The sequence below is a fragment of the Piliocolobus tephrosceles genome, chromosome 2 (genome assembly GCF_002776525.5).
Source record: "Piliocolobus tephrosceles isolate RC106 chromosome 2, ASM277652v3, whole genome shotgun sequence".
Lineage (NCBI taxonomy): Eukaryota > Metazoa > Chordata > Mammalia > Primates > Cercopithecidae > Piliocolobus > Piliocolobus tephrosceles.
This window is the reverse complement of record NC_045435.1, coordinates 183,626,280-183,636,702: the sequence shown is the minus strand read 5'-3', so window position 1 is coordinate 183,636,702 and position 10,423 is coordinate 183,626,280. Positions and strand designations below refer to the sequence as shown.

Below are 10,423 nucleotides of genomic sequence, written 5' to 3'. Positions count from 1 at the left end.
CAAGACAAAGGCCTAGTGCATATGTGAAATTACGCAAATTCCAAACAAGAAATGGCCACCTGGCCCTAGATCTTATGGACATACTAGTAAATATTTCTGAATGAAATAATTCTCGACATAGGTATCTATCCTTCCTAAATTACTGGGGGAAAGTCAGACTACCGCCTCAAATTTTTTGGTCTGTTTTCAAAGATGTTCAAATGTTGCAGCCCAGGGAAGCTGTGGTGGTGGTCTTTGTCACGTCCAATAAAATGTTCATGTATTTAATTTTATTTTCTTATGGAAAAGCACTTTTGCTAACAAACAAGGCAGTATTATTTTATGTATGCAACCTGTAATCGTAGGAAACATAAGCTTTGGAGTCAAGAAAGCTGGTTTCAACTCTGGGCTTTATTGCTTAATAGTTGTGTATGTAATGGATAAATTATTTCATCATTGAATCTCAGTTTCTTCGTCTACACAAAGGGCATAATAACACTGTTTATATATCTTAAAACAGATGGTACATATAAACTGCATGGCACATGGTAAGTTTTTAATAAATACCATTTATTTTGCTTATTATTTTTCAAAAAGTAAAAATAATAAAGATATCATATTTCTGAGTGCTCTCATTGTCTGTTATTAGTTTGTTGTGTTATATGATTGCCCTTGCAAGCAGACAAGTACTGCAATCACCAAGAGCTTGAAAAAAATTTAAGAAAAAAAAGTATTGTTACTACTATTATTATTTGCATACAGATTGCCAAAACACTTCCAATTTTGGAGGCAAAACCCATTTAACCTTTAAAGTTTAAGAATTCTGAGGGTGTATCATTGTGGCTTTGCACAATCATAGTTTACACGTGAAATAGCTCTGAACCTTGTGTTCTAGATCCATAGGCCACAGCAAGCTGAAAGGTTCTTAGAGGCCATCCTAAAGCCCCTTCTACGGGTGAAGAAACTGCGACCCTGAGACAGAAGTGGCTTGCCCAAGATCTCCCACATGATTAGAGACAGTGTGGAGACTGGAATTTGTATCTTCTGATTCCTCATCCAGTAACAGCTTGTTGCCCCAGAGCCTTTGCTGACTCATCATGTCATCTTGGAAAATTCCCCTGACTTCTGTTTACTGGTCTTTCTGTGAAACAAGAGATGCAGAGGATAACTCATGATCCATACCTCATGCAGATGTCAGTGGATTTCTTAGGAGTAGGCTGCAATACACATTCGGCTCTGTAAAACTGGGGACAATCCATTAATAATTCATAAAAGACACCTAAGTATTACAAAGGGAAGTGGTTTGTCATTGTCAGATGAAGGAACCTCCTTTCACGTGGTGGGGCAATTCAATGTTTTGAGGTCCGTAGTGTACCCAGTGACCCTGCCTGAAGTCACTTAACCTCTCTCAGACCCACTGTACTCAACTGTAAACTGAAGAATATGGCCCAGAGTATCATTAAGTTTTCTTCTAGCCCTAATATTCTCATGCGCTATCAGTTACTTCATTTGAGAACTCCATGGTGGACTAACTGCACTTCCCAATGATAAGGATCCATAGCAGCTGAGAGTAACCAGGAAGAAAATCAAAAAAGCTAATGAGAATGAAATTTAAAGTAGGAAAGGAGTATAGATTTCTCTTTAAGCATTGCCTGTCCAGTCTAGAAGTATTACCATGTAAACATACACTAAGATCTCTTAACGTTGAGTAAGATTTCCAGTCAATGTTTCAGAAGGATTCCAGGTTTCTTGTCTATCTTCTGGCGTGGGGTGAGCATCTTTCTATGGACTCAATCTATGGACAGGTATTGACAAGCTATAATGAAAAGCCAGGATACATGGATCCAGGCCAGGACTTAGGATCAGTTTTTTGGCTTTATTTAATCTCACTTTCTCTGGGTATAAAAGACAGCATAGAAGAGAGCTATAAAGCCTGGCTGGGAAGTTGCAGAGGCCTATTGCTGGCTGGCTATTGTAGCCTCAGCCTTGCTGGTTCCACTGAACCTCGATTTCTTCCTCTGTAAGACAAAGGGGTTGGTTAGATGCTCTTTAGAGTTCATTTAAATGCTAGCCTTCCACTTTTTGGCTCTCCTGGGTTTTCAGAGCAGAGTCTCTGAAGGAAGCATCCTTGACCAAGCTTCATTTCACAGCCCAGAGATCTCCATTCCTGTTCCCTCAGGGGCTTCGGCACAGGAATTGTGTTGAATCCATTTGCAACTGAAATCTGTTCACTGCAATAAGTATTTGTGTTCCAATAATTTTCTAACAGCTTGTAATAAATAAAGCCAAAGGCATTCCTCAAGGAACTGCAATTAAAGATGCATCCATGGTAGGGGGTGGAGGTAACAGGGGATCTGGAGGAGGGAGGCAAGGCTTTCTCTTGAAATCCTGCTAAGGACAAGCAGCTACAGCTCTGGTACCCTAAAACTGCTGAACTGACAATGCTTTAATGGCATCACCTCTCACTAGTCTCAGTTTAATATGTTCCCTGAAGGAGTCCTTCGTCTGTGGAGACAGGCATAAGCTGGTACATTCATAGCAAGTCTTCTTTAAAATGAGCCTAATGAGTTTACTGTCACTTCAGACGGGTTGGAAATTAATCTGTGGATGAAAGAGTTAAATTTCACCAGCTTGAGCTGTGCAGTGGGCAGCCCCAGCTGAACATTTGAGGAGGGAACACGCAGAGATAGGCAAAGTTCTTCAGGTTCAAAGGCTTGTTTTAGAAAAGAATCCAAAAAGTTCAGATGCTTTTGCTGAAGCTTATCTGATTTATTCAAGCTGGGGATGGGAGAATGCAGAGGCATTTGTGGAGCTAACCAAACGTAAGATGTGTTCTTGCTTTGCTCTTGCTGCCCTAGCTTTTCAGCTTATGTGTGTTTTGAGGGAAATCTAATCCACATGTTTCAGATCCTTGGTATTGGAATGTATGAAGGTGCTGGCTGGTCGTACAGCAGCTCAAATGACCAGGTGATGAGTAAGCAGTATGGAAATCATCTGGGCGAAATACACCACAGAATGGAGAAGATCAGTCATTTCCTCAAGTACAGGCAGAGAACAAGGCAGAAAACTGCGGGGGTTCAGGAAAGAGAAACAAAGTGAGAGGACACCATGTAGTCTGTGATCCTGTGTACAGCTTAGAGGATGTGCATGAAAACCTGAATTTGGAATTAGAACACACAAGCTTGAATGCTTGAGCAACCATAGCCTCAGTTTCCTCACCTGCAAAATGGACATTTTGATCAAGAATCCCTGCTTCATGCGATTGAGAAGACTAAATGAAATAATGGTGATGAAAGTTCTTGGTTCCGTGCTTGGTGCAAAAAAAAAGGCACTAAATAAATATTTATTTTTTAATGTTTAATTTAAGTAAGATTTAATGCAAATCCTGGTTCCTTTGTGTGTTCCCCAAACTGGTTTACCCTGTCTGTGATGCAAAAATTCTCATGGTCACTCTGAGAGCAGCAAGAAGTACACTATCTCTGGAAAACAACATAAATCGGTTTACATATTTTTTTTCCACACTAAACAGCATGATTTCAAAATGCTGGAAAAAGCCAGAGCCAAAGTAAATTCCCCCAACCTTTCTTTGTCTCTCTCTCTCTCTCTCTCTCACACACACACACACACACACACACACACGAACTTTTAAACCCTGCAAATCAGACAAGTGAAAAAAAAAAGAAAGAAAGAAAAAACCCAGCCTTCCATTGCTTCACGTCGTATATATATCGAGTTCACTTCACAAACACAAGGTGCACTGTCAGAAGTGCCTTGGGCAAAGTTTGTACTTTGCTTGAATTCTAACTTTTGTTTACCAAGGTAATAAACCGGCCCTCTGCTGCACCAGGTGTAAAGCTATTATGAAAAGGCATATTTGTATTTCACCCCACCTCAGAGGTACGGTATGTGGGACATCATGCGCTGTAAGAGCAGCCTGGATTTATTTACAGAGAGAGGCGCCCAAGCACAGAGAGGAGTGTCTCCAGGCTGGGAAAGGCTGAGCCCCTGCAAAGAACTGGTCATCGAATCTTCCTCTTTCCCTTCAGCTACCTACCCCTTCAGAAAACAGCGCCTGCCCTCTTTGCAGCGATGTATCATCCAGCCTGCCAGCGACCCTCCAGGGGCCTTTGCAGTCTCTGCGTAGGCAAGTTACGTCTTCCTGAGTTTTTTTGTCCTAAATTTTCCATCCAATCTATTATTGACAAGCCGTGTACAGCCAGATTAGAGTGGGCAAATGCAGCAGCTGAGGAAACTTCTCCTACTCTGTGCCTGAAAATCTCCACGAGCTGTTCTTCCCCTTCCTTCACAGGAGCTGGTCATAGCCTCATGGGCTATCTGAGGCCTGGGATGGATGGGAGGAAACTTCCACCCAAATCTCTGACTGAGCTAAATGGCCCGGAGCTCGCTCTAAATCATCTACTGAAATCCTGGCACAGAAAGGAGGAAAGAATGTATGGAAAAGGGCAGACTTAGAATGCCAGGGCCATTAGACTGGGCAAGCAGAAGAGCTACGAAGGGGGTCCCTGCATTGTTGTTGATTCCAGAGAGTCTGGCAGACCACCCAGAAACTTGCATAAGGCACACAGCAGCAGCAGTGGCATGCCAGCTCAACACGTCAGCTGCATGACACAGGCAGTTTTCTCAGTCCTCGGCTGGAGCCTGGAGCCTCCCATTTGTCTTCTGGGAGGTAATTCCAGTTTCTTCAGAACTTTGGGTTCTCATATTTCCTAAGCCCCTACTAGGTACAGAAGCTTCAGCCAGGGAACTAGCCCATCTTAGGCACTCAATAAGTATTTCTAAACGATGACTTGGGCTGGGTGCGGTGACTCATGCCTGTAATTCCAGCACTCTGGGAGGCCGAGGTGGGCGGATCACTTGAAGTTAGGAGTTCGAGACCAGTCTGGCCAACATGGTGAAATCCCGTCTCTACTAAAAATACAAAAATTAGCTGGGCATGGTGGTGGGCGTCTGTAATCCCAGCTACTCAGGCTGAGGCAGGATAATCGCTGGAACCCGGGAGGCGGAGGTTGCGGTGAGCTGAGATCACACCCCAGCCTAGTTGACAAGGTGATATTCCCTCTCAAAAAATAATAATAATAATGAATTAATTCTAGCTTTATCACTTTAAACAGTAAAATCTTGAGTAAGATCCCTCTGTGAACCCATATTTATTGTGTCTAAAATGGGAATTGTAAAAGTTATTACCTTTCCGATTGTTACAAATGAGAAGCAGGTGAAGAGCCCTTGGTAAGCTTGCAAGAAGTGCACCAGCATTGGTGGTCACAGTCATGTCTAACACGTCCTCATACTCGTGCATCTTGACCATGCTTTGCCAGTCGTTGTCTCCCTTATATTGCCTAGAAACTCAATGCAGCGCACATCCATTGAATGACTACTGAGGTTTAGGCACAGTGGAAAGCAGAGACTGTATAGAGATTGATAAAACATCAATGACATCACTTGGACTCGGGAAGGGGAACATCACACATCGGGGCCTATCATGGGGAGGGGGTAGGGGGGAGGGATTGCATTGGGAGTTATACCTGATATAAATGACGAATTGATGGGTGCTGACGAGTTGATGGGTGCAGCACACCAACATGGCACAAGTATACATATGTAACAAACCTGCACGTTACGCACATGTACCCTAGAACTTAAAGTATAATAATTAAAAAAAAAAAAAAAAAAAAAAAAAAAAAAAAAAAAAACATCGTTGTCCTCAGGGAGCTTAGTAAATGAAGAATGAGTGTTGGGAAAAGACGTTTCATCACTGAACACATCATTATTAAGTGTGCAACAGTCAGTCATTCAATCACTATTCATTGAGGGCTAATTATGGACCAGGTACCGTTCTTGGCATTGGGCATTGTTTTAGTTAGGGTAGCCTCACGTAATGAGTCAACCCAGAACTTATTTCTTGCTCATATAACAGTCCTGGAGGAGAATGTAGGTTGCTGGGGCAACTCTCCTTTACTTAGTCATTCAAGAGGCTAGGTTTCTTTCATCTCATCCTTCCACTATTCCCTGGGGCCTTGTCATCATCTGGCAGCAGGGGGGACCGTGCTGGAGTGTGCATGGGAGGTTTTCACAGCCGGGCCTGGAAGTGGCACATGTATTTCTACACATGTTCCATTAGTTGGAACTCAGTCACACCTAACTACAAAGGAATCTGAAATGAGCCCTGCTCTATTTTCAAGAAAAAGAAAGATTTTGGTGAACATCTAACTGACTGATACAAGGATATAGCAAATAACAAGATCGTGCTCCCATCCTCAAGGGGCTTACAGGTTTGGGGAGGTTATGCTACCGAAATAAACACATAACCAAGATCACCTCAGGTACTATGAAGAAAATAGAATAAGGAAATGTGACTGTCATTTAAGGTGAAGGGGGCCTTTCTTAGATGAAGAAAGCAGTCGTCTGACTAAATAACAGTCTAGCTGACACCCAAATGATGAACAGTTATCGGTTAAGAGAGAGACAAGAGGAGAGGAGTCCGGCAGAAGCTACAAGTGCAGGGCCCTGAGATGGGATGTGCCTGGCATGTTGAGAGCAAAGCAAAGACCAGGGTAGTGTGTGAATGAGGGCAGGACACACAGAATGAGAGCGGGAAGCTAGGCAAGGGCCACATGATGAGGGGCCTTAGAAACCACGGTAAAAACTTGGATTTTAAATAATAAATTATATTTCAAGATTCATGGCGACCAATGCAGAGAAGGAATATATGCCAGTCTGGCAGGAGGGGGGACCGTGCTGGAGTGTGCATCGGAGGTTTTCACAGCCAGGTCTGGAAGTGGCACATATATCTCCACTCATGTTCCATTAGCTGGAACTCAGTCACACCAACTACAAAGGAATGAAGGAATCTATCCTCGGATTCATTAATCCATTCATTGCTCCTCGCTGGTTCTGCTGGCAACCGCAGAGGGATGACCCTTGTGTATCTCAAGTACCCACATCAGCTGGCTTCCCCCTGGACACAGCCAGTGGGAGACATTGTCAGGAGACAGAAGGGTAGGAAGCAGGAAGAAACTGGGTTTATTTCTCTCTCTTTCTGCCTCTGCCAGTGCCTCTGGCTGGTTCTATCCCTACCTATAGCTCCAGCTTCTACTGGACAGGCCCACCATGGTCCAGTTTCTACCAGGTGACCCTGGCTTCTGGATTCCAGTAACATGACCTCCTTTCTTTATCTCTCTGGCCTAGTCTAGCAGCACCAGCATAATAACTTCTGCTATTGCTAATGTCTGGGTTGGCTTTTTAACTTCTTCCACCACCTGTGTAGCTAGTGACCTACATTAAATTCCCTCTGCTTAGACACTTAGAGTAGCTTCAGTTTCCCTAGTGGGACCCTGATGACTGATACAAAGTACAAACCCCTTGCTGTGAGAATGCCCTCTCTGCTGTGAGGAGAATGCCCTCTCAGCACCAGGCATCAGGCCTGGCACACAGGAAGTCTACAGTGAATACATTGCTGCTGTAACAACACAAATTTATTCTTTTATAGTTCTGGAGGTCAGAAATCTACAGTGGGTTTCACTGGGCTAAAATCAAGAAATCCATAAGGAAAAATCTGTTTTCTTGCCTTTTTCGGATTGTAAAGGCTGCCTGTACTCTTTGGTTCCTGGCCCCTTCTTCCATCTTCCAAGCCAGCAACAGCAGGTCGAGTCCTTCTCAAGATACCACCACTCTAATTCTGACTCTTCTGCTTCCCTCTTTCCTACTTACGCGTCTTTGTGATTGCACTGGGGCCACATGAATAACTGTAGATACTTTTCCTGTTTTATGGTGAGTTGCAGCAAGCTTAATTTCATCTGCAACCTTAATTCTCCCTTGCCATGTAATATAACATATTCACAGGTTCAGGGCATTAGGATGTGAACAGGACGTGTACATTTTTATAGGGCCATTATTCTGCCTACAGAAGAGTGTCTGAGTAAATAAGTCAGAATGGGAGAGGGGAGGCTATGAGGGTTTGCTAAGGAGACAACAACAGAATGCCTTATACTGCATGTAGTAAGAACTCAATGCCTGTGAGTTGAAATGAACATAGAGACATAGAGGTACTTTGAAAAGGGCATTTGGGTCCCCTGGTTTAGAGGTTCTTTCTAGGATGCTTGAAGCACGGCTCGCAGTTGCACACCCCTGAGAGTGTACTTTTGTCTGCTTCGCCTGGAAGGCAATGCTGGGATACAGCTCCTGTTAGTCTCTCACCCAGGATGGCACGTAGGTTTCTTGTTTTCCCAAAGAAAGGTTCCCTTCGGAGAGGGGAGTGGGTGAAGGCAAACTGTTGGCTGCAGCACGTGAGGCCCATCAGTTCCAATTCAGGGACAACTGGAGTTGATGCAGGCGTTCCATCCAAATGTAATCAAACGCCTCCTGTTGCCAGACGATGTGCTATTCAGTGGGGGGCTGGTGAGGGTTGTTGTGAATCCGAGATGCCTTCTGTAACTTTATCAGATGGGTACTGAGAGGAGAGGAAGGAGAGCAGACAGGGAAATTCACTTCACTGGTAAATAAACTTCCAAACCAGCAGATTCCTGAAAAGCTCTTGAAACTGCCTACTGGGGAGAAGATCCACGATGAGACCGTGGGTGGTGAAGACTCAGGTGGGAGGATCTGTGGCAGTGTAAGCCCGTGGGGCAGCACACACAGCCCAAGACCTCGAGGGAAACCCTGGATCCCGCTCCTCCTCTTCTTTATGTGTTGGGGGTGGGTTGGGGGTGAGTTTGAAGAGGACAGAGTTTCGGTAAGTATAGAATGGCTTTCTCTATTTTAAGCAAGATTTTATGGAAATGACTTTCTTTAAACTGTTTCATTTGAACTGGAATTCCCCCACCCACCCCTCCTACGCTTCCTGCCCACCCCCAGCACCCTAGGGCAGAACAAGATGAGGAAGAGTCCTTGCCAGGTCTGATCTTGGAAGAAGGTGAAGCCTGCCTTTAGGAGCCTGGGATGGGGGTTAATGTCTTAGCCGCTACACCGCCGAGACCTGCAGACTCTGATTTCTATGTTTCTGAGCTTTTCGAATCACTTTGGTTACTGAGGACATCTTTGGGAAATCTTGGGGATGGATGCCTGTTAAGGGAGTGTGTCTCGGTTGAGTACCTCCAACTACTGTTGTCAATTTGAGAACATTATTTAGAAAGAGTTGTACTATATAATTTTGCTTATGTAACTGGCATAGAGGTAGTATAATTGCATCTTTTTTCAGCACAGATATATTGCATTAGGGACGTATTTCCTTCTCATAGCAATTTTTGGTTCCTGAGAACCTTGAAGGTTTAAGGGCTATTAACTCACTCCAAAATGTACAATGGTAGGCACAGGACTCCCCTGTAAGGATTTATGAGATGTTTAAGAGAAAGTCTGGTTGTGGGAGGCAGGGGCAAGAGAGAAACTGGCTTTCCGTTGCCTACCCTTTTGTGTTTTTTGAATTTTGTACCTTATGTATGTGTTATCTATATAAAAATAAACAAAATATATTTTGTAATATACAGAATCAAGATTTCAATTACATAAAATCAGACATATACAGCAAGGAAACTACAATAAAATTTAAATAGCACTCAACTCCGTGTAATGAGATTGTTTCTCTTATCTTTCCCTTTAGATATTTTCTACATTCTCTTCAATTAATAATAATAATAAATACAGCTTTCTCAATGATTTTATAAACTACATTTTAAAAATTTTTACTTTAAGTTCTGGGATACATGTGCAGGATGTGGAGGTTTGTTACATAGGTAACACATGTGCCATGGTGGTTGGCTGCACCCATCGACCCGTCATCTAGGTTTTAAGCCCTGCATGCATTAGGCGTTTGTCCTAATGCTCTCCCTCCCCTTGTCCCTGTGTGATGTTCCCCTCCCTGTGTTCATGTGTTCTCATTGTTCAACTCCCACTTATGAGTGAGAACATGTGGTGTTTGGTTTTCTGTACCTGTGTTAATAAACTGCATTTTTTAAACAACAGGGAAGAACAGTGTTTTCAAATGCCACTGCTACATTAATCTATAGATCAGGGCTCGAGCTGATACAACAGTCTCCACCCATCTGCCTTTTTCCTTTTCCAGTTTCTTTTCAGTTTGCCAGTGAGTGGGCTGTTTCTAGGTCTAATTCGTGGATCTCTTGTCGTTCACTCAGTCATAGCGAAACATCGTGAGTACATCACCCTTCGTGACGGCTAGGTTTCAGCGGCTAGGTTTCGGTTCAGATAACCTCCTTGTTATCATGATCATATCTTCCGTCATCCATCACCATCACCCACTGTCAGCAAGCTCTTCTCAGTTCAGTGCCATATGTATTTTTTAAGCATCTGCAACCTTGGGCCCTCCTAGAGCCATGTGCTGTGGGGCATGCGGAGGTGAATCCAAACTGTTCCACCCACCAAGATGCTCAGTCTTGGACGGGAGACAGCATATATGGAGTTAGCTTGGACTGGA

General features: G+C 43.6%; 1 long non-coding RNA gene across 1 annotated transcript; it reads right to left on the bottom strand.

Annotated features, from left to right (window-relative positions):
• Positions 1–612: 612 nt before the first annotated feature.
• On the bottom strand, positions 613–5,530 carry LOC111544277. Its single transcript, XR_002732095.2, has 3 exons — positions 5,185–5,530; positions 4,034–4,908; positions 613–3,046 (listed from the first exon to the last, which is right to left on the bottom strand). It is a non-coding gene; the product is annotated as an uncharacterized LOC111544277 (long non-coding RNA).
• Positions 5,531–10,423: the final 4,893 nt, after the last annotated feature.